The 24991-nt window shown below is 47.3% G+C and overlaps 1 protein-coding gene across 6 annotated transcripts in view; it reads right to left on the reverse strand.

The window, feature by feature from the left end:
• The window catches only part of ZNF512B (zinc finger protein 512B), a 324570-nt gene that overhangs the window by 277896 nt on the left and 21683 nt on the right, over window positions 1–24991 (reverse strand). Inside the window, exon 1 of one of the 6 annotated variants that reach the window (XM_033914238.1) lies at window positions 13282–13338. The exons of the other annotated variants lie outside the window; for them this stretch is intronic. The gene's annotated coding sequence lies outside the window, so the exon portion shown is untranslated. Of the gene's footprint in view, window positions 1–13281; window positions 13339–24991 lie in introns of those variants that run through there. 6 annotated transcript variants of the gene reach the window in all.

Raw genomic sequence — 24991 nt, forward strand, 5'->3', positions numbered from 1 at the left:
GGGCCTCCTGGAAAAGAAGGGGGAGTTGTGCTGTGTTCGAAGGACACCCTCCTGGGGGCCGGGCCGGAGGCGGCGCCCGGAAATGCAGAGAATACCCCTCCCGGATGAAGGAGAGGACCCAATTGTCCGCCGTGATCAGAGCCCAATGGGGAGAAAAGGCACTGAGGCGGCCCCATATAGGCAGAGGAGGAGGCTCGAGGACGGAGGGGGCTGGCCCGCCCCAACCCAGATAGTCAAAAGGACGGCGTGGTCTTAGCCGTCGCCGGTGCCTGAGGCTTCTGAGGAGCTCTCTGCTGTTGCTGGCGCCTAGGAGGCGGCCTGGAAAACACCGGCGTCAACTTCTGGGGGTAGCGCCGTGGGGGCAACTTCTATGACTTCGGAGAGGCGGGCTTCACCTTGGGCCGTACCAATGAGGCGAAGGAGCGCTCATGCTCAGAGAGGCGTTTGGTGGCTGCCTCAATAGAGTCATCAAAGAGCTCATTGCCCAAGCATGGGAGATTCGCCAGCCGGTCCTGCAGATTTGGGTCCATGTCCACGATTCAGGGCCAAGCCAAGCGGAGACCCTGGAGGAGAGTTCAAAGGCATCATATGACGCCTGAAACATATAAAGTCGAATCTGTGACAAGGTATCCAGGAGCCGGTGAAATTCCGCCTGGTGACGAACTGGCAAGTCCTCCAGAAATGAGGCCACAGATTTAATGCATTGTTTGAGGTAGGAGGTGAACGTGAAGTTATAGTTCAGCATCCAATTAGCCATCATCGAGTTTTGGTACAGGCGCCTGCCAAACTTGTCCATAGTCCTGTCCTCCCGGCCCGGGGGTACAGCCGCATAGACTCGTGAAGGATTAGACTTCTTCAGGAAAGACTCCACCACCAGGGATTGGTGGGAGAGTTGAGCCTTCTCAAAGCCCTTACAGGGGACCGTCCGGTACCTGGACTCCATTTTGGACGGAATAGCCGGGATAGCATAAGGGGTATCCAGATTCCGGAAGAAAGTATACTGCTAGACCGGATTCAAAGGAAGACGAAGGGATTCCTTAGGAGGATAAGGAAGCTCCATCTCCTCCAAATATTCCCTGGTGTACCTGGACTAAGACTGGAGGTCCAATTGCAGCGCCTTGCCCATGTCCAACACAAACTTGGTGAAGGAGGACGGCTTACCCGCAGAAAGCCCCCCCCCCCCGGGGGGAAGCCGAACGAGACTTCAGGGCAGCAGAAAATGAGGGGGAAGCCTCCCTCGAATGCTGCGCCGGGGTATCAGTGTCCACAAGCATGGACGGTGAGGAGGCCCCACTGAGGGAACGAGGAGGAGTCGACGATTGCTTGCGTCGAGGAACCCGGGAAGGTGAAGACGGAACGGAGAACCAGACAGCCTGCTCCGATGAGCCCCAGGGAGAAGAAAATCGGTCAACCCTGGAGGGAGGCGGGAGTCCTCGACCTCGGCGCTCAGCGGTCCCGAGACCGGGGCGGGAGAAGAGAGGGGGTCAGACAGGATGAGGTCTGACGGCTGAATGGACCCCGTAGTGTGGGGACCCGGGGACAGACCTCGCCTCAGGGGAGAGTTCCTGGGCCGCTTCGCAGCTCTCCGCCTCAAGGACGAGGCACGTCTCGACCGGTGCTTCGCCCGAGGCCGGACAGCGGGAGAAGTCCGCTTCAACAGAACCGGCGAGGAATCACTCGAGGACAAGCATCGAGACCGACGCAACTTGCCTCGAGGGTCCCCGGCGCAACGCTCAGGCTGGTCCGCAATGAGCGAGGTCGAGGCCGGGGCAAGTTGGACCAAAGCTGAGGAGATCGCGAGGTTAAAATAGCCTTAAGCATATCCTTGAACATCGGGACAGAGACCATAAGGTTCGGAGGAACCAGTGCTCCCCTGCACTCCAACGAGGGCGACCTCAATGCAGAGTATTCCCTTAAAGTGGAGGAAGGCTTGGAAGTAGGTCTCTTCGAGGCCGGCAGGACTACGCTCGCTGCCTGGGTGGCCAGAGATTCCGAGGAAGGCTTCTTCGATAGCTGAGCTGAACCTGAAAGAGGCAGAGGAGACTTACCCAAAGCCGTGGTCTTCGAAGCTGGGGCCCCCAAGGACTTCGAGGCCGACGTCGAGACCGAGGTCGAGGTTGGGTTCGAGGCCGAGACCGGGGTCGAGGCATCACCAGCTTCCATGAACAAGAGGTCATGGATCTTTGCCCAACGCCGACAAAGAACCCGAGGCTGAAGGGCGGCGCAACGAGGACAGGAGTCCGAGGGGTGATCGACACCGAGGCAAAGGATACACCAACAGTGCGGGTCTGTGATAGAGATAACCCAACCGCACTGCGTGCACTTTTTAAACCCAGTGAGAGGCCGGGACATAAGGCAAAGAGAAGGACCGCGGCGCAGACGAGGCCGAGCGGCCATAAAAAGACCGGGATGCCCTGGTCAGGAAGAACCGAAAACAGAAAAGATTTTTTTTTTTTTTAACGGAATTTAAAAAAAGAAAATAATAAAAGGCAGAGCACAGCGACTTCCAACTCGAAAACAAGAAAAGAAGCCACGGTGCAAGAAGGCACAGGATCGTAGAGAAGAGAGACAGGGCTTTCTGGCTCCACGGAAAACTAAGAACTGAAGACCACGAGGAGGGGACGCGCCCTCTAGTGGAGCGGGAAGGCACACACATGCGTAGTGCAGCACTAGCAAACTTTGAGATCTACAATCAAGTTTGCTTGAAAAGCTGTCTGTGATGGGGCTCCGTGGATGACGTCACCCACATGTCGAGAATATGATGCCTGCTTGTCCTGGGATAAAAGGAGGTATTGATACCTGACGAGATCTCATTTAGAATATTCTGTACAATTCTGGAGACCGCACTTTCAAAAAGATATAAAAAGGATGAGTCGGTCCAGAGGAAGGCTACTACAATAGTGCGTATTCTTCGTCATAAGGCATTTGGGGACAGACTTAAAAATCTGAATATGGAGGAAAGGCAGGAGAGGGGAGATATAAGAACATAAGAAGTTGCCTCCGCTGAGGCAGACCAGAGGTCCATCTCGCCCAGCGGTCCGCTCCCGCGGCGGCCCATCAGGCCTATTGCCTGAGCACTGGTCCCTGACTATTTCTATAACCTACCTCTACTCCTATCCCTATAACCTACCTCTACTCCTATCTGTACCCCTCAATCCCTTTGTCCTCTAGGAACCTATCCAAACCTTCTTTGAAGCCCTATAACGTGCTCCTGCCTACCACAGCCTCCGGAAGCGCATTCCATGTATCCACCACCCTCTGGGTGAAAAAGAACTTCCTAGCATTTGTTCTAAACCTGTCCCCTTTCAATTTCTCCGAGTGCCCCATGGTGTAAATGCGAATGAGTCGATTCTCTTTCATTTGAAAAAAAACCTCTGAAATGTGAGGGCATAGGATGAAGTTAAAAGGCGATAGGCTCAGGAGTAATCTAAGGAAATGCTTTTTTTTACAGAAAGGGTGTTAGATACATGGAACAGACTCCCAGAAGAGGTGGTGGAGACAAAGACTGTGTCTGAATTAAAGAAAGTGTAGGATCTCTTAAAGAGAATAAGAGATAATAGTTACTGCGGATGAGAAGACTGGATAGGCCATTTGGCCTTTATCTGCCATGTTTCTCTGTTTCTAAGTGATTTGTGGAAACCAAACAGTGGGGCCTGGGTAAACAACAGATGCCCCAGATCTTTCCTGGATTTTTACGACTACCTAAAACTGTTTCTCTTCTGGGTCCTGTCCCCTATGACACGTTATTCCTTATAACATGTTATTCCTTTCCTGTAGGGGCGGGACCCATCAGTGAAGGATAAAATACATCAGGAATTTCATTCAAGTATACCCCTGCCCTCAATCCTCTGCTACATTGCCCTGTTCTCCCTTGTGCCCTTTTTTATCCTCTTAACATTAAAGTTGGGTTCGGAGTAGGATCCTACTTTAATGTTAAGGGGATTACAAAAGGGCACAAAGGGACAGAACAAGACATCCTAGCAGAGGTGTCCTGTTCATTCTTTACTGCTACTGCTGTGGTAGTTGTAAAAATCTGGGAAATCCAGAAAGATCCAGGACATCTGTGGATTCTGGACCACCTTAAATAGTGTACTTGTCTTTTGCTTTTTGCTGCTGTTGCAGTTGTAAAAATCTGGGAAATAAGATCTAAGTGGTAGTTCAAAATCCACAGATATCCCAGATCTTTCCAGATTTTTATGACAACAGCAGTGGCAGTCAACCCCCTCTTCCCCCCCCCCAAAAAAAAAAAAAAGAACCGCAACAGGATGCCATTTAAGGTGGTCCATGAGATCTAGCAAATTCATTATCGGTTCCATGGATTTCCATGCTTTCTAATGGAATTCCATAGAATTTGCTCTTTTACCTTGTTCCTGAACAATGTTATATTCAAAGCATGACTGGCTTCGCTGCCTTGGGTAAGAGGTCAAAGTGGGAGAGGGAAAGATGTGGACAATCCTTTTGCACAACACATTCTGGTATTAATTGCAAAATCAAAAGATAATTGTTGGGAAAAGAGGGCTTCTTGATATTAGAACCCCTTTGGTATAACAGGGATTTATTTTCTCCTTGGACAGGAAGTGGAGATGTATCCAGTGGTGTACCTAGCATATGTGACACCTGGAGCCCATCATTTTTTGACAACACCCTCATCTATATGAAAAACATGATTTTTAGTAACAATCCATGTCACACAACAAGAGTGTACCTAGGAAAAGGAAGCCTTTTACATTCCGCAGTGAGCAGTAGAACATCAATTGTAAAACTAAACAGACTAGTACAGATTAGTGCTGCCCAATTCACGATTCGAATCGGTTCACCAATTCACTTTGGGTGAATCGATTCAAATCGATTCAAAACAAAAAAAATTGGTTCCTGATTCGGTTGACCCTCCCCCCTCGCCCCTAAAGCAGGAGCGGCAGTGCTGATCTTGCTGGCCAGCCGCTGCCGCACCTGCTTTAGAGGGCGAGGGGGGAGGGTCAGTTGGGAAGTGCTGCTGTCCAGGTTTCCCCCCTGGCATTCGGATTTACCCCCTGGCCTCCCGCTTCCCCCAATGGCCTCCCCGCACCGTTTACCTTTGAGAAGCAGCCTGCAGATAAGATCGCGATGCTAGCGATCTTTGCACTGCTTCAGAGCTGTTTCCTCTGCCTCGATCCTGCCTCTGATGTCAGAGGAGGGGCGGGACCGCGGCAGAGGAAACAGCTCAGAAGCAGTGCAAAGATTGTTAGCATCACGATCTTATCTACAGGCTGCTTCTCAAAGGTAAATGGTGCGGGGAGGCCAGGGGGGAAGCTGGACACCAGTGGGAACACGCAGGCCTGCGGGGGGGGGGGGGGGTGGCGAGCAGTCCTTCAGGGTGGGGGGGTGGGACAGGCCTTCAGGGGGGACAGGCAAAAAACCTTCAGGGATGGGATGCAGGCCTTTAAGGGCGGGACAAGCCTTCAAGGAGGGGAGACAGGCCTTCAAGGGGGGAACAGGCCTTCAGGGGGGACAGACCTTCAAAGGGGGGGACAGGCAGGCAAGCCTTCAGGGGGATGCAGGCCTTCAAGGGGGGGGCAGGCCTTCAAGGGGGACAGGCAGGCCTTCAGGGGTGGGATGCAGACCTTTCAGGGGGGGAAGACAAGCCTTCAAGGAGGAAACAGGCCTTCAGGGGGGACAGACCATAAGGGGAGGGGGGGCCCTGGTGTAGAAGTATACAGAGGGAGGGAAGGGGGGTTTCAAAGTGACGTGCATATGCCGGACTTTGGGGGGGAAGAAATAATGGGTCTGAAAATAGAGGAGAGGGAGAGAGATGATGGACAATGGTATTTAGGAAGGGAAGGGACAGAAAGGGAGAGAAGTTGGACACAAGGGATGGTGTGGAAGGGGAAAAAGATACTGGATAGGAGGGTAGTTGGGAAAAGAAAGGGAGAGATGGTGGACCCTGGGGTGGTGGGGAAGGAGGAAGAGATGCTGGATTAAAGGGTAGTTAAGAAAAGGTGGATCTGTGGAGGGAGATGAAAAAAAGGAAAGATGCCAGACCTCCTGGAGAGGGAAGGGAAACAGAAGGGGAGGATAGAGATGGCATATGGACGGTTAGCACGGAGAAAGATGGAGTCCCTGGCAAGCAAGTTATCAGAAGACAACCAGAGCCTGGGACCAACAAGATTTGTGTAATGACCAGACAACAAAAGGTAGAAAAACTAATTTTATTTTCTGTTTTGTGATTACAATATGTCAGATTTGAAACGTGTATCCTGCCAGAGCTGGTGTTAGACCGCAAATGTGAGCTACGATTTAACAGAGAGAGGAAAAGTCTTTTTTGTTTGTTTTATTTTGTTTACACCACAGCGCCAGTGTGGTTAGGAGAAGGCAAAGGGGATGAAGAGGCTATAAAATAAACCCACCCGGATGTTTGGAAAAAAAAAACAAACAAACCCCAAAAAACACCCAATTGGGCAGGAAAATTGAATCAAAAAACCAATTCAATAGGCTGAATCGAATCAAATTTTTTTCCTGAATCGGGCAGCACTAGTACAGATTGATCCTGCACAGTCAAAGCTAACAGAGAACTATGTCTTATCCCAGGACAAGCAGGCAGCATATTCCCACATATGGGTGACGTCACCGACGGAGCCCCGCAGCGGACAGCCTCGAAAGCAAACTTGCTTGAAGATCTCGAACTTTCGAGTACTGCACCGCGCCTGCGCGCGTGCCTTCCCGCCCGAACTAGGGGGCGCATCTCCTGAGAGGATCCTCAGTTCGTTTATTTCCGCGGAGACAAGAAGACACGTTTTCTTTCTCTGCAGCATTGCCTTCTCATCACCGCGGCTGTTTCTTTTAAATTAAAGTCGGTCGCTGTGTTAATTTTATCTTTCTTCTTTTCTTTTTCGTATAAAAAAAAAAAAAAAAAAAGTATATTCTTTTTTCCTTTTAAGTTCGGCCGTCGAGCTTTGGGCCTAGGCCTAGGCTCCTTCGTTCGACACGGACTTTGTTTTTTCCATGTCCCGGCCTCTTACCGGGTTTAAACGTTGTCGACAGTGTAATCGGGTGATTTCGGTCACCGATCCCCACTGCCGCTGTTTACAGTGCCTGGGTTCCTCTCATTCCCCAGAAGATTGTCATCGCTGCTTTACCCTCACTCCACGAGCTTTTCGGCGGCGTTGTGCTCAATTTTTTCAACTTTTCGGTATGGAGCAATCTTCGGAGCCGGCCTCGACCGTGGCGGCTGCACCGGTCTCGAAGGCCTCGACTCCGACGACCTCGACACCTGTGGTCTCGAAGGCCTCGACTCAGACTCCGGCTGGAGTTTCGGTCTCGAAGGCCTCGACCTCTTCTACTTCGGTTGCCTCGAAGACGACGTCTTCCACGAAGCCTTCTACGGGGGGTAAGTCTCCGAGTTCCCTTTCAGGTGCCGTATCCAAGAAGCCACCAGAGTCCTCGGCGCGACCACTTTCAAAGCGTACCTCCAAGATAAGGGAATACTCACCTTCGAGGTCGCCCTCTTCGGAGCGTACTGCTGCACATATGAGGTCAGAATCTTCTGTCTCGGTGCCGATGCTGGAAGACATGTTAAAGTCTATCCTCACTACTCAGATTAATTCTTTGGTGGCTCAACTGGTCCCGTCCTCGACCTTGCCTCGGGCTGACCAGCCTGTTACTCAACCGGAGCTTCCAGTCTCCCGAAGCCGATCCCGGACACCGAAAAACATTTCTTCATCGGAGTCGTCTCCGGGCTCTCCTCCTCCAAAGCATCGGTCGAAGCATTCGAGACATGTTGCCTCCAAGCTTCGGAGGGAGTCTTCGCCGTTGGATACCGAGGCTTCTTTGTCTCGTTCTTCGAAGACGAAGCAGGGATCTCGACATCGAGCCTCCACTCGAAGCCCTTCTCGATCCAGAACCCCATCGAAGCCAGTCCGTCGAGACAGTTCTCCACACACCTCGACTCATTCGGTACCACGTACACCGGGTACTTCTCCATCCAGGAGTCTGAAGAGGAAACATTCTCTTACTCCACTTCACAGTACAGCTTCTTCTCCTACTATGCGTATGGAATCGGACATTTCCACATACTCTAGAGAAAATTCTCCATCCTACTCAGTACAACATAAATCTCGCAGTGGCTCTCCTGAAGAATCATCTGACCCAAAATCAGTTTCTTTTGCCAAATTTATTTTTGATATGGGCCAAGCTCTTAAGCTAGACCTTCATTCAGACTCTAAATATACTCCTGAGTATCTGGCGGATATGGAGCTTCCCCATCCTCCTAAAGAGTCACTCAGATTGCCTATGACTCCTGTCCTCCAGCAGACCTTCACTCGCAATATGGAGACTCCTTATTCTATCACTGCCATCCCATCTAAATTGGAATCTCGTTACAGAACGGTTCCATCTAAAGGATATGAAAAGTCTCAACTTTCTCATCAATCTCTAGTGGTAGAATCATCATTAAAGAAAGCACATCCATCCAAAATTTATGCTTCAGTTCCTCCTGGTAGGGAAGGCCGTACCATGGATAAATTTGGTCGACGTTTATACCAGAATTCTATGATGGCAAATAGAGTTCTAAATTATAATTACATTTTTACGTCCTATTTCAATCATTTTTTAAAGATTTTGTCTTCCTTTTACCCGGATATCTCTACCAATCGTCTATCAGAATTTAAAAATATCCTTAAGACTCTTTCTCAGTTGAGACTATTCATGCTACAAGCTTCCTATGATGCCTTTGAACTCTCGTCTAGAGTCTCGGCATTTGCAGTAGCCATGCGTAGATTAGCATGGTTACGGATAGTGGACATGGATCCTAACCTCCAGGATAGATTGGCTAATCTTCCTTGTCAAGGAAATGAATTATTTGATGACTCTATTGAGGCAGCTACAAAGCGTCTTTCAGAACATGAGCGCTCTTTTGCTTCCCTCATCCGTCCAAAACCTAAACCTGTACCAACTAGAGGTTTTAAACAAACTCCACGTCGCTATCCACAGAAAACAACTCCTGCTTTTTCTAGACCTCCTGCTCGTCGGCCTCCTCCACAACAACGACAACAGAAGTCACAGACCCCTGCTAACACTAAGCCTGCTCAGTCTTTTTGACAATCTCAACTTGAGCATTCAAATTTCTCTGTTTCCAAATTCTCCCCTCCCAATAGGGGGTCGCCTGTCCAACTTTTATCATCAATGGGAGCTCATAACATCAGATCTCTGGGTACTTACCATTATCAGAGAGGGATACTCTCTTCGACTCCTTCAGGTGCCTCCAGATCGCCATCCAAGAGAGTGTCTTTCAAATCAGTCGCATCTTCCTCTTCTTCTTCAAGAAGCTCGGGCTCTTCTTCTCCTGCGAGCAGTGGAGGAAGTTCCTCTCTCCCAAAGGAACTCGGGATTCTACTCCCGTTATTTTCTAGTTCCCAAAAAGACGGGGGATTTGCGACCGATTTTGGATCTCAGAGCTCTCAACAAATTTCTAGTCAAAGAGAAATTTCGAATGCTCACTCTGCCAACTCTATATTCCTTGATGGATCAAGGGGATTGGATGTGCTCCCTCGATCTCAAAGAGGCCTATACTCATATCCCCATTCATCCAGCTTTTCGCAAGTACCTCAGATTCCAAGTAGGAAATCTTCATCTTCAGTACAGAGTTCTCCCCTTCGGACTAGCTTCTTCCCCCAGAGTTTTCACAAAATGCCTTGTGGTTGTAGCTGCAGCTCTTCGCAACCAGGGTCTCCAAGTATTTCCATACCTAGACGACTGGCTCATCAAGGCTTCCTCTCTTTCAGGGGTTATTGTAGCGACCCAACAGACTATTCTCTTTCTTCAAAGTCTGGGATTTCACATCAATTTTCCCAAATCTCAACTAATTCCTTCTCAGTCTCTCCAGTTCATAGGAGCGACTCTGGACACTATCAATCTGAGAGCATACCTTCCTCAACCACGTCAGGATGCACTCCTTCAACTGTCTCAACAATTCTGCCAACTTTCCACTATTCCAGCAAGGAAAATGATGGTTCTGCTCGGTCACATGGCCTCTACAGTTCATGTGGTTCCTTTTGCCAGGCTTCATCTTCGCATTCCTCAATGGACACTGGCATCTCAATGGCAACAATCAGTGGATCCACCAACTCGACTAATTTCCATCACTCCTTCATTAAAAAAGTCTCTCCGTTGGTGGATGCTCTCTTTGAATCTTTCAAGAGGTTTACTGTTTTACCCTCTTCCTCATCAGAAGGTTCTCACAACCGACTCGTCAATGTATGCATGGGGAGCCCATGTGGACGGTCTTTGCACTCAAGGGCTCTGGACCCAAGCAGACCGGAGGTGTCCTATAAATCTGTTGGAACTCAGAGCGATATTTTATGCTCTCAAAGCTTTTCAGCATCTTCTTCACGACATGGTGATTCTTGTACGTACCGACAACCAAGTAGCCATGTATTATGTCAACAAACAGGGAGGGACGGGATCTCACTCCCTCTGTCAAGAGGCTCTGAAATTGTGGCAGTGGGCGATTCTCCACAACATCTTCCTCAGAGCAGTTTACATTCAGGGTCAACACAACTGTTTGGCGGACAAATTGAGTCGTCTTCTACAACCTCACGAATGGACACTCAATTCTCCTACTCTTCGCCAAATTTTTGCTCGTTGGGGGACTCCACAGATAGATCTGTTTGCGTCACCTCTCAACTTCAAACTGCCTCAATTTTGCTCCCGCATCTTTACTCCTCAACGTCTAGAAGCGGATGCGTTTCTACTGGACTGGAGGAATCAGTTCCTTTATGCTTTTCCTCCGTTTCCTCTGATTCTCAAGACTCTAGTCAAGTTGAAGTCAGACCATGCCACCATGATTCTGATAGCTCCTCGGTGGCCCAGACAACCTTGGTTCTCCCTTCTACTTCAACTCAGCACCAGGGAGCCTCTACTTCTACCAATATTTCCTTCTCTACTCACGCAGAATCAAGGATCTTTGCTTCATCCCAATCTACAGTCTCTACATTTGACAGCTTGGTACCTTTCTCTTTAACAGACTTTTCTCAATTCTCTCCGGCTGTACAAGATATTTTACTTGCTTCCAGAAAACCATCCACTAGACAATGTTATGGTCAAAAGTGGACAAGATTCTCTGCTTGGTGTTCTACACATCATTTACCACCCAGATCTGCTTCTTTGACATCAGTTCTGGACTATTTACTTCATTTATCACAATCTGGACTTCAGACTACATCTATCCGAGTCCACCTTAGTGCTATAGCTGCTTTTCATCAGCCTTTGGATGGAAAATCCCTTTCTGCACATCCTATAATTTCTCGTTTTATGAAAGGACTTCTCAATCTTCATCCTCCTCTTAAACCACCTCCTGTGGTTTGGGATCTCAATGTTGTTCTAGCTCAACTTATGAAATCTCCTTTTGAACCACTTGACAAAGCTCATCTCAAATATCTCACTTGGAAAGCTGTGTTCCTGATCGCCCTCACTTCTGCTCGTCGTGTCAGTGAGTTACAAGCGCTAGTGGCTGATCCACCTTTCACAGTTTTTCACCATGACAAGGTGGTTCTCCGTACTCATCCTTAATTCTTGCCTAAAGTTGTTTCAGAATTTCACATCAATCAGTCTATTGTTCTGCCTGTATTTTTTCCAAAGCCTCATTCTCACCCAGGAGAGGCGGCTCTTCATACATTGGACTGTAAACGTGCTTTGGCTTTCTACCTGCAACGCACTCAGCTTCACAGAACATCTCCTCAACTTTTCATATCCTTTGATCCAAACAGGTTGGGTCGTCCTATATCAAAGCGTACCATCTCCAACTGGATGGCTGCTTGCATTTCTTTTTGCTATGCTCAGGCTGGTCTTCCTCTGCAAGGTCGAGTGACGGGCCATAAAGTTAGAGCTATGGCGGCATCTGTAGCTTTCCTCCGATCAACTCCTATTGAGGAAATCTGCAAGGCTGCCACTTGGTCCTCGGTTCATACTTTCACCTCTCATTATTGTCTGGATACTTTATCCAGGAGGGATGGCCATTTTGGCCAATCTGTTTTGCAAAATCTTTTTTCGTAAATTGCCAACTTCCCTCCATCCCTTTTTACTTAGCTTGGAGGTCACCCATATGTGGGAATATGCTGCCTGCTTGTCCTGGGATAAAGCACAGTTACTTACCGTAACAGTTGTTATCCAGGGACAGCAGGCAGATATTCCCACAACCCTCCCACCTCCCCTGGTTGGCTTCTTGGCTAGGTATCTGAACTGAGGATCCTCTCAGGAGATGCGCCCCCTAGTTCGGGCGGGAAGGCACGCGCACAGGCGCGGTGCAGTACTCGAAAGTTCGAGATCTTCAAGCAAGTTTGCTTTCGAGGCTGTCCGCTGCGGGGCTCCGTCGGTGACGTCACCCATATGTGGGAATATCTGCCTGCTGTCCCTGGATAACAACTGTTACGGTAAGTAACTGTGCTTTTTGTACGCAAAGAACACAGAAAGCACTTTCACCCATTATGGAATATGTACCATAATCACAAACTAACCCCATCCACTTTTACAAAACCATAGCCCGTTTTTTAGCACCGGCCATGGTGGTAACAGCTCAGTTGCTCATAGAATTCCTATAAGCATCAGAGCTGTTACTGCCACGGCCAGTGCTAAAAAACGTTCTACAGTTTTATAAAAAGGGGATAAAATAGAAATATGTAGACAAAAGCTAAACTGAACCATCAAGAAGCTGGACTCTGCATACAATGCAACAGCACAAAACAGTGATGCATGTCCCCTAATATTGTGCAAAATATAAAGGTAACAGATGTAAATTTGATTTAAAAAAAGAGAAATAGCAATCATCACTTTACAAATTAACAAATAAACCCTCCCTTTTATGAAGCTGCATTAGAGATTTTTATTGCAGGCTGCGGCAGTATAAGCTCTGGCGCTCAAAGAATTCCTATGAGCATCGGAGCCAATGTCGTCACAGCTGATGATAAAAAAGCCTAATGCAGCTTCATTAAAGGGGGCTAAAGAGGGGGGGGGGCAGGAGGATGAAACAAAAATTGAAAATAAGATAATATTATTTTATTGGACTAATACATTTTTCAATTAGCTTTCAGAGGCCAGAATCTCTTTTCTCAGGTCAGTAAAGTATACTGCTGTTACAGTAGCCTGTCCTGACCTGAGGAAGGGGTTTTGGTCTCTCAATTAGTCAAAAATGTATTACAATTAGTCCAATAAAAGGATCACCTTATTTCTATTTTCTATTTATAAATATTTATTAACACAGCTACAATACTACTTTATCCTAAAGCAAAAAAATAAATAGAAATTTTTTTCTACCTTTGTTTTCTCTGGTTTCTGCTTTCCTCATCTTCTTGTCACTTTCTTCCTTCCAGCCACTGTCTGCCCTCTCTCTGTCCCTTCTATATGGCATCTTCTCTCCTTCTATGTCCCTTCCAGAAACTGTATGTTTCCTCCTTCCCATCTCTCCCTTAACCTCCATTGGTCTAGTATACATCTTCTCTTCCATCCCCTCCTCTAATGGTCTGGTATCTCTCCTCTCCTTCCCTCTCCCACACCCCCATGGTCTGGCATTTCATTCTCTCCTCTCCCTTTTCTTCCCCCATCTTCCTTCTCAACTTATTTTCTGCATCTGTCTAGATTAAGTTCTTACTGCCCAGTCCTCAATTTCCCTTTTCACTTTGTCTACCTACAGCTTTCCACCTCTTTCCCTCATCCCTCCAGTATTTCACTAACACGATCCTCTTCCCCCCATCCAGCATGTGCCCTCTTATTTATGCTCTCCTTCCATCATGTGTCCTCTTTCTCTACCCATTCCATCCAGCATCTTCTCCTCTCTGTCCACTTCCATCCAGCGTCTGCCCCCTCTCTCCACTTCCAGTGTCTGCTCCCCTCTTTCTCTTCTCCACATTTACTTCCTGCATGTACTCCCTTCTCTCTCCCATCCCCACTTCCATCCAGCATAGGCTCCCCTTCTACCTTCCGATTGATTTCTTTGACTGGGTGACCAAACAGTTGGATATGGGAGAGGGACTAGATAAACTGAATACATGCGGTATGAACCCTAAGGTGACAAACTGGATTAAAAGCTGGTTAAGTGGAAGGAGACAAAGGGTAGTGGTAAATTTTTTCCTGCTTTTGTTTTTAGGATTTTTCTTTGGGGTTCCTTGATATTGAAGTTTTCCCTTCTGTTGTGCTTTTTACACACCTATAGTATTGAATTTATTGTATTATGTTTTCCTTCTTCCTTCTCTTTTATAGGTAAATGTAAGTAATTATTTATTTCATAGGGGACAGAGAGGGAAATTCAAAGAACCTGATTAGATTTTTGGCCATTACTTAAGTCAATTTAATTGTTTTGTAAACGTCCTTGAATTCTTTGGGAGATTTAGAGGTATATAAGACAACATATAAATGAAAATAAATAAATGGAATTTGCTCAAAGGAAAAGGATGTTGTTAGTGGAATGCTGCAGATGGGCAGGAGTCAATGGAAGAGTATATTTTTAAATTGAGACCAGGTTGGGTTGGTGAAGGAGCTCCAAATCATGTCAGCTCGGGGTGCAGGAATTTTTGAGTTCAGTATTTTTGTGAGGTCGATGAAATGGTTTGTGCTGAGGGAGGCTCTTGCGGTTTGTATTTTGGATTGAAAATGGTGAGCGAGGATGTTGGTGAAGGGAGGGAGATCATGGGAGGGGCTGGTTAGAGGTGAGACATCAGTTGAGTTGTCAACTAGTCTGAATACTCCTTTGAATCAAGGCCATGATGGTTTATTTGGGAGGAATAGTAGTTTTTGCGTTTCTCTTTCAGTTGGAATTTGTATTCTCTTGATTTCTCTCGCCATTTCAGTTTGGTATCTTCTCCTTTATTCTTGATCTAGGTATGTTCTAGGCATTTTACTTGATGTTTCAGTATTTGCAGCTCTTTGTCAAACCATTTGTCTGATTTCCTTGGGTGTTTGAGCTTGAGCCATTTAGGTGCAAAGCGATTTAGAGTGTTGTCACTGAAAGAATCCCAGACAATGCAAAAGTCATCTGAAGGATGATCGATGAATTTGGTGTCTTGGCTAGTCCAGAAGGTGGCCTTATCAATTGGTCCTCTGGTTAAGATTGCGGTCTTGTTGGTTTTGGATTGAAGCTAGTTAAGCTTGAATTTGAATATGTAGTGGTCTGACAAGAGTGATTGTTGCCAATTGCCTTCTGAGGAGGATATAGAGGGTTGCAGAGGGCCTTTGGAAGAGGTGGCAATGAGGTCTAGGTGGTGACCTTTTATGTGTGTGGAACAGAAAGGTGGCCAGGAGGAGTCTAGGTCTTGCAGAAAGGTGAGCAGATCGGTGACCATGTTGTCAATTTTTGATTCTAGGTGGAGGTTTAAGTCTCCTAGTAGTTAGCATCTACAACTAGTTCAAAATGCAGCAATAAGACTCATTTATGGACTATGGAAATTGGAACACCTACAGCCCTACTATAATGAAACTACATTGGCTGCCCATAACCACAAGGATCACGTTTAAAATTAGGCATGACTGCCTTTAAGATCCTGACAGTGAATGCTCCCAACTACCTAACCGAGTTGGCCATCTTACTCCAGGGTGCCTCCAACAGATATTCCATCAGAATTTTTTCCATTTAAAATTCCCAAAATGCAAGAATATAAAGTCTACCAGGCAAATTACTTTATCTATCCCAATATCAATTAGCAAAATGCTGGAACCAATACTGCTTACACAAAAATCTTGTGACAATTGCCTCAAGTTCAGAAAACTTTTTAAAGCATTTCTGTATCAAGACAGGGAGCCAACCATTTGGAGCATTGAGATAAAGCATCAGATTACTGTGTCTCAATGGTCACAAATTTGGGCTTGGTGGCTGCATCTATGAGACAATCTTGGTTTTTCTTATTACATAGAGCTTTTTGGACCCTGTTCGATTACTGTATTTTCACGCAGATAACGCGCACCCGTGTAAAACGCGCACACGGGTATAGCGCGCAGAAACCACGATTTTATGTACAAAAACTTTTGTATACCGCGCTCACGGGTATACCGCATGCAGCCCGACTGTCCTTTCGCCCGCCCCGACTCTCCTCTGGCCACCCCGACTCTCCTTTCGCCCTCCCCGACTCTCCGTGCGCTGTCCCGACTATCCGTTCACCCTCCCTGACTTTCCGTGCACTGCCCCGCCTCTCCGTGCGCTGTCCCGACTCTCCGTTCACCCTCCCTGACTATCCGTGCACTGCCCCGCCTCTCTGTGCGCTGTCCCGACTCTCCGTTCACCCGCCCTGACTTTCCGTGCACTGCCCCGACTCTCCGTGCGCTGTCCCGACTCTCCGTTCACCCTCCCTGACTTTCCGTGCACTGCCCCACCTCTCCGTGCGCTGTCCCGACTCTCCTTTCGCCCGCCCTGCCCTGCTCCCAGCTCTGTAAGCATGCGCAATGGTCTGAGCATGCTTGCCGTTTAGTTTTCACCAAGGCTGTTTTTCTGGTGGTGTGCTTTTCACCACGTGGCTGTGGCCCCCCTCTATCTGGCCTTGTAATTTGCCCAGTGAATACTATTTTGACTATACAACAGCATCTCAGCCTTTGGGTAAGCCTATAAAAGATTAATGCTGCATGTAGAGCCCACATTTTAATTTGATCTCTTCAGATTGGTATTCTGCATTTATCTACCCGGTAGTAGAGTTTATCAATTAAATTTAAATGTACCGCCATAATGGCAGGAATAAGACGAAAGTCATATACAGTGGACTTTAAGCTTCAAGTCGTTGCGAAAGCTGAGGAATTAGGCAACCGGGCCGCAGCGAGAGAGTTCGATGTTGGAGAAACATCGGTGCGTGAATGGAGAAAAGATAAGAAGGAACTGGAGAAATGCAATCCGCGCAAACGGGCACGTCGTGGGGCCAAACCAAAATGGCCTCAGCTGGAGGATGACTTGAAGCAGTGGATTCTGGCGAGAAGGGAGCAAAATCAATCAGTCTCTACTGTTGCGATTCAGATGAAGGCAAAACTACTTGCCAATGGAAGAGGAATACCCGACTTCAAAGCTGGCTTCACATGGATCTCAAAATTTATGAAAAGGAACGGACTATCAGTTAGATTGAGAACAACTGTTGGCCAGCGACTTCCAGATGACTGGCAGCAAAAATTGATTGATTTCCGTGACTTTGTCGCCAAAGAAATATCTGAACTTGGCATCACTGCAAAGGACGTCATCAACATGGATGAAATTCCAATGGCATTCGACATTCCAGCAACAAGAACCATAGCCCCCACAGGTACTAAATCTGTTGCCATCACCACAACTGGGCATGAAAGAACGTGTTTTACAGTCGTTCTTGGTTGCTCAGCTAGCGGGGTTAAGTTAAAGCCCATGCTCATTTTCAAAAGGGTCACTATGCCCCGTGAAAAGCTGCCCACCAGTGTGGTTGTGCACTGCAATAAGAAGGGATGGATGGACTGCGACGTAATGAGATTGTGGGTAGATAAATGCTTTAGGGCAAGACCGGGTGGATTCTTTGCAAAAAAATCCTTGTTAATTTTGGATGCCATGGCTGCCCACAAAGAAAAAAATGTTCAGGCCTACATTAATTCTACTCGTGCCCACATCGCTGTGATACCTGGAGGCCTGACGTGTAAGCTGCAACCACTTGACATCGCAGTGAATCATCCATTCAAGACTTTTATTAGAAAGGAGTGGGAGGAGTGGATGCAGAGCGGCACGCACGAGTACACACCCGCGGGGCGGCAGAAGCGGGCAACTTTCACAGAAGTCTGCAAGTGGGTGGCTTCAGCATGGGACAAAATAACACCAGATACCATTCGAAACGGATTTAGAAAAGCGGGCATTGTTTATGAAACCAATGACACTACGGGTACTACCAGTGCAGCGGAAGGAGGCAACAACATGGATATCAGCGATGATGATGATGATGATGACGATGATGACGATATCACTTCGGAAATAAACGAGGATCGTCTGCAGGCCGTGCTCAGTTTATTTAATGACAATGATGACAATTCGGATTTTGATGGATTCAAGGATTCAGATGACTGTGATGATGATGACTGAATAAACCTGTAAACTTTGTTTATTTACAACTTTACCGTAATTACGGTAACTGTATTTAGATTATTTTGTCCTCCATACTTCGTTTGATCTACCGGTTAATGTTATAGTTTATAAGAATTAACATGTTTCTGTTCTTGTTGCTGAATTCATACTCACTAACTCTAGATTAAAAGTTATAAGGTTGTTTATAAGAATGAACAGTTTTTTTCGTTTCACGTGTTTGGTTGGAGGGTGTGTCAATGGTGCGTGAGTTCTCCTATGTCTGGTTGAGGTGGATTGAATTACCAGTATTTAGCTGAAGAAATTATGGTAGTTAAACAACCCCCCTCCCCCCCATTCCACACACATTACGGTAATTCTCTTCCATTTTTGTTCCCATTATAAAAAACACTGATAAGTTTCCAGAAAAAATACATTAAAATAAGAAGTAAAAACAAAGGCCCCTACAGATGAGAACATAAGAATAGCCTAACTGGGTCAGTCCAATGGTCCATCATGCCCTGTAGCCCATTCTCATGGTAGCCAATCCAGGTCACTAAATACCTGGTCAAAACCCAAAGAATAACAACATTCCATGCTACCGATCCAGGGCAAACAGACTATGGACTTTTCCTCCAGGAATTTGTCCAAACCTTTTTAAAACCAGCAACGCTATCTGCTTTTACCATAACTTAAATCATTCCTTCCAAACAGAGACCTTGCTAGATGTCAAATACAGAAAGAACAAGGTACCGTAACTTCACAAGGACTTAGCTGTGCAGGAATACCTATACCTATATACCTATACCATATACCTAGTGCAAAAATGTGCAAAGGTCTGTTTTTTTCTTTCCATCACTACATAGCCTACGGTAATGCCACACAAGCAGCGCTGTTACAAATATATTCTGAAGGTCAATGCTAAGGTTAACAAAGTTTCCTTCCTTGGACCACAAGGAGATACTGACAAACCACTGAAAGAGATCCCAGGAACAACACCCAAAGACCCACTCAGTATGTGAACCAGTTGAGTGGAGTGGACTAGGGTAACTGGGGGGTGGAAATGGACCCGGAGTTTTCTCAGCAGAATTTCCCAGACCACCTCTTCCTCTCAACACATTGACACGCTAGTGGGTTTATTTTATAGCTTTTTCACTCCCTTCGGTCTGCCTGTCCCCCTTGAAGTCCTGTCCCCCCTTGAAGGTCTGCCTGTCCCCCTTGAAGGTCTGTCCCCATCCTGAAAGCCTGATGCCTCCCCCGACGTCCGATACATCCCCCCCCCGGCAGGACCACTCGCACCCCCACCCCGAAGGACCGCCGACTCCCCGACAATATCGGGCCAGAAGGGAGCCCAAACCCTCCTGGCCACGGCGACCCCCTACCCCCACCCCGCACTACATTACGGGCAGGAGGGATCCCAGGCCCTCCTGCCCTCGACGCAAACCCCCCTCCCTCCAACGACCGCCCCCCCCCCAAGAACCTCCGACCGCCCCCCCATCCGACCCGCGACCCCCCTGGCCGACCCCCACGACACCCCCCCCCCCCATCCCCGTACCTTTGGTAGTTGGCCGGACATACGGGAGCCAAACCCGCCTGTCCGGCAGGCAGCCAACGACGGAATGAGGCCGGATTGGCCCATCCGTCCCAAAGCTCCGCCTACTGGTGGGGCCTAAGGCGCGTGGGCCAATCAGAATAGGCCCTGGAGCCTTAGGTCCCACCTGGGGGCGCGGCCTGAGGCACATGGTCGGGTTGGGCCCATGTGCCTCAGGCCGCGCCCCCAGGTGGGACCTAAGGCTCCAGGGCCTATTCTGATTGGCCCACGCGCCTTAGGCCCCACCAGTAGGCGGAGCTTTGGGACGGATGGGCCAATCCGGCCTCATTCCGTCGTTGGCTGCCTGCCGGACAGGTGGGTTTGGCTCCCGTCTGTCCGGCCAACTACCAAAGGTACGGGGAAGGGGGGTGGGGATGTCGTGGGGGTCGGCCAGGGGGGTCACGGGTCGGCTGGGGGGGCGGTCGGAGGTTCTTGGGGGGGGCGGTCGTTGGAGGGAGGGGGGTTTGCGTCGCGGGCAGGAGGGCCTGGGATCCCTCCTGCCCGTAATGTAGTGCGGGGTGGGGGTAGGGGGTCGCCGTGGCCAGGAGGGTTTGGGCTCCCTCCTGGCCCGATATTGTCGGGGAGTTGGGGAGTCGGCCGGGCAAGAGGGCTTGGGCTCCCTCTTGCTCCGATCGTGGATGCGGGTGCGGGTGGGAGCGCGTGCGAGCGGTCGTTCGGGGTGGGGGTGCGAGCGGTCCTGCTGGGGGGGGGGGTGAATCGGGCGTCGGGCGGGGTGGGAACTATGTAAAAAAAATTTTGTATACCGCGCTCACGCGTATAACGCGCGAGGGGTATGCGCGGTAGGTAAAAACGCGTATAACGCGCGCGTTATATGCGTGAAAATACAGTACATAAATTAGATAGTTCCAAGTCTAATAGATGCTGGCACTGTCATCTCGAAGCTGGGACGTTGGATGATTTATTATACTACTGTCCCTTGATATTGCAGTTTTGGAGGTCTATTTGGGATTAAGTAAATAATCCAGTGGCTTTATCGTATGATACTATTTTATTTGGTACACTTATGAGAACTAAAAGTCAATTATCTGCGAGAAATAATAAGCTACTTTTTGTAATGACACGGGTTGTTGCCATGCAAATCATTTTAAGAAACTGGAAAAACTGGGATAAGTTGAGCTACACATTCTGGTGGAAATCACTGGTGGACTCGTGCCCCCCAGAAATTATGAAAACGGCGCCATTAGAATTTAAACTATCGTTGCTACACTACTTAGCCCATAACCTAAAAAATGGGAAGTTCCTCACTAATAACAGTCACATAATAATAACCACAATCCTAAAAAATAGAAAAGAATCATCAGCGCTAGTAACCAACTACAGACCTATAGCATCCCTCCCATTTATTGTAAAAGGAGGGATTGGTTCACACCCAATTGATGGACTATCTCAATCAGTTCTCTCTCCTCCATTAAACTCAATCCGGTTTTAGACCTTTATTCAGTACGGAGACAGTAATTACGGCTATCTTAGACAATCTGTGCCTATTGTTTAGCAAGGGCCTCAATGTCCTGATCATGCAATTCGATATGAGCTCTGCCTTTGATCTGGTAGACCATGGGAAAATGCTACAATGCCTAGACACCATTGGTATCAGGGATGAGGTGTTGAACTGGTTTCGTGGCTTCCTTACATCCCGTACCTATTAGGTACGTTTCAACTACGATCTCTCCAATACCTGGAACAATTCATTCGGTGTGTCACAAGGGTCACCGCTATCCCTATTGCTCTTCAATGTCTACATGTCCTCATTGGGCATGCAATTAACCCAACTGGGGATAAAACTATTCAGTTACGCAGATGACTTTACGATCATCATCCCATTTGCTAACTCTATCTCGGAAACCATTCCCAAGGCATCAGAAGCTATAAATGTGATGGAGCAATGGATGACAGACTTCAAGCTCAAACTTAATTCAGAAAAAACGAAATTCTTCGTTGCTTCTCCACACCCGCTTGACACCAAAACCCCACTATGCATCAATGAACTTAGTTACCCTATTCAGTCCACCATGAAGATATTGGGTATAATTCTGGATCAAGAATTTAAAAAAAAAGAGACAGGGAGCCAACCCTGAACTAAACGAAATGGTAATTATAAAAGCCCATTTCTAAACTGTCTAATGCAGGGGTGTCAAAGTCCCTCCTCGAGGGCCGCAATCCAGTCGGGTTTTCAGGATTTCCCCAATGAATATGCATGATATCTATTAGCATACAATGAAAGCAGTGCATGCAAATAGATCTCATGTATATTCATTGGGGAAATCCTGAAAACCCGACTGGATTGCGACCCTCGAGGAGGGACTTTTGACACCCTTGGTCCAATGCAACTCCTGGGACAAAACAAAGAGCCAATGATGACCTATTTGTACTTGTAACTATGTATTTGCAACTATGACCTGTAATTGTATTAACTGTTATACTAATCTACCTCTACTAGCAACCCTATTGAATGTCCATGCCAAAATCCTGAAAACCCGACTAGATTGGGGCCCTCGATGAGGGACTTTGACACCCCTGGTCCAATGCAACTCCTAGGACAAAACAAAGAGCCAATGATGATCTACTTGTACTTGTAACTATGTATTTGTAACTATGACCTGTAATTGTATTAACAGTTATACTAATCTACCTCTACTAGCAACCCTATTGAATGTCCATGTCAAACTGTCCATTGTAACTTCCTGGGTAACTGAACCAACCTCTTGTAATGTAATCTCACCTTGAACTGAATAGGTAAGGACAGACTAGAAAACCTGATTAACATATGAGAAGAAATAAGGAGTTGGGATACGGGGAACTCCCCAGCCAAGCCCATTCTGTTCTGCTTGCAACAACTAAAATGCAAAAAAATTAATGCCAATAGAAACATACTTATTTATTTATTTTAAACATTTTTAATCTGCTTTTATCCAAGGTGGCTTACAATATCACATACACATTTCAGGATTTAAACATCTTAAAAATCATATACATCAGCAAAAATCATATTATACCATCTCAACTTATAAATTGCATCTCACCCACTCATCTACTACATTACTTCAATAAAGCAGCACAAATCTCCAAAACAAGGTGGAACTGAACAATACTCCTGGTGGAATTGTGCGCAACTGCACATTGCAGAATTCTATAATGACACAGAATTATTGGTGTTCTGCGCAGAATTTCAGCACTCCTATGTGGCCCAAATCTCTGCTGGCAATATCTTTGGGCAGCCTGCAAGGGCATAACAGGCTTCCCTCTGTCATGTTCCTGCCCTCAATGATGGTATGTCCTCTTTCTTCAGGTGAGACTGTGGTAGAAGGAAGCCTGCAGAACTGACAGCAGGTTGCCTAAATCAGCGTCTCTGAGCTACATAGGATGACTTAGGGACAATGGGAGGGAGATTGAGAAGTGCTGGCTGTGGAGAATAGGGTGATAAATGTTGGTTGGCAGGGGAACAGAGGAACAGAGGTGATAGAGCAAGAGATGTTGGTTGAGAGGGGAGGCCAGAGGTGAGAGAGCGAGAGATGTTGGCTGGGGGACACAGAGATGAGAGAGCAAGAGATGCTGACTGGGGGAGGGACACAGAGGTGAGAGAGCAAGAAATATTGGCTGGGGTGGGACAGAGGTGAGAGAGCACGAGATGTTGGCTGAGGGGGACAGAGGTGAGGGAGTGAGAGATGTTGGTTGGGGGAACAAAGGTAAGAGAGCGAGAGATGTTGGTTGGGGGAGGGACAGAAGTGAGGGAGCGAGAGATGTTGGCTGGGTGGGGGACAGGGTTGAGAGGTGTTGGCAGGGTGGGGGACAGGGGTGAGAGGTGCTGGCTGGGGGGATGGGTGAGAGATGCTGACTCGAGGGATGAGGTCAGAGAGATGCTAGTTAAGGGGAGAGAGAGGTCAGAGAAATGCTAGTTGAGGGGAGACAGGGGTCAGAAAGATGCTGGCTGGGGGCAGAGATGCTGGCTGTGGGGGCGGGATAAGACAGGAATAAGAAAGATGTTGGTTGGTGGGACAGTGGTGAGAAAGATCCTGGCTTAGGGGCAGGGATGAGAGATGATGGCTGGGGGAGACAGGGTGAGAGAGATACTGACCAGGGAGATAGTGTGAGAGAGATGCCAGGGGGACGGAGTGAGAAAGATGATGCCTGGGGTCAAAAGAAAGAGTAGACTAGGGGTACAGGGTTGATAAAGATGCTGGCTGGGGGGAGCAAGGGTGAGAGAGATACTGGTTTGGGATGGGGGGACAGGCTCTTTGTTTTCTCTACTATACTTTACTTTGTTTACTACTATACTATACTTTGTTTCTCTACTATAATTTAAATGAAAATACTGGATTGTACTGAAATTCTACACTGTGAATCAAAATAGTGACCCTGCTATGGTTGGCTTAACTTCTACAAAACTGGTCAAATATCAATCATTTTTGGCATAGAGAAACCTAATTGTATACTGAATAGCACTTCAAAATATTTTTAAACTTGAGGGCAGTCAGGGCCGGATTTAGATGAAAAGAGGCCCTAGGCTATTCCACTTATGAGGCCCTTTCACCTCCCATTTTTAAGTTTGTAAATTACATGAGAGATAATAAAATACATTATTACTGTGATATATATCAATATGTTAAATGAAACATGTTGTTATTGGTACTAACCTTTATAAAAAATGTGACACGGATAATAAATAAAAAAAAGTTGAGAACACTTATTTGGACATTTATTCTCAGCACCATATATAGTACATGTAACAATAACTAATCAAACATAACACACAACACTGCCCCTTCCTATGTCCATAGTGCCCCCAGTGCGTCCTTCCTCACCTCACCCCCCCCCTCCGATGCCCGACTGCCTCCCATCCCCCTTACATTGAACACCCCCCCATGCCATCCTGCCTGCCTGCCTTCCATTAACCCCCCCACCCCCTCTCCGATGGACTTAACATAGAGGACGCTGAAATAAGAGCTCCTTGTTTGAACCCTCAAAAAAGTCTGTATAGGCGAAACGGGTCCCATCGGGGCACGCTTGAGACACTGCATTAAAGGATAAGTAAAAAGATTCAACAGTTGTGGTCATCTTCTTTTAGTAGATAACAGTGAACTGGAATAGTTAGCTAATAGAGCAAGCAGAATTGCTATCATTTCTTGGTAGGCCGGAACCTTAATCCTAAGAAAAATATAAGATTCTAGGCCTTTCTACAATCAATTCCCAAACAGTAAGGTTGTTATTCGTTGTGGGAGTTCCCAGATTGCTTTTCATCTTCATTTTTGTTTTTTGGGGGGAGGTGTACCCAATCAAGCGAGTTTCCCTTACTTCCTATGGGGAAACTTGCTTTGATATACGAGCAATTTAGTTTATGAGCATGCTTCTGGAACGAATTATGCTTGTAAACCAAG

The sequence above is a fragment of the Geotrypetes seraphini genome, chromosome 11 (assembly GCF_902459505.1).
Source record: "Geotrypetes seraphini chromosome 11, aGeoSer1.1, whole genome shotgun sequence".
Lineage (NCBI taxonomy): Eukaryota > Metazoa > Chordata > Amphibia > Gymnophiona > Dermophiidae > Geotrypetes > Geotrypetes seraphini.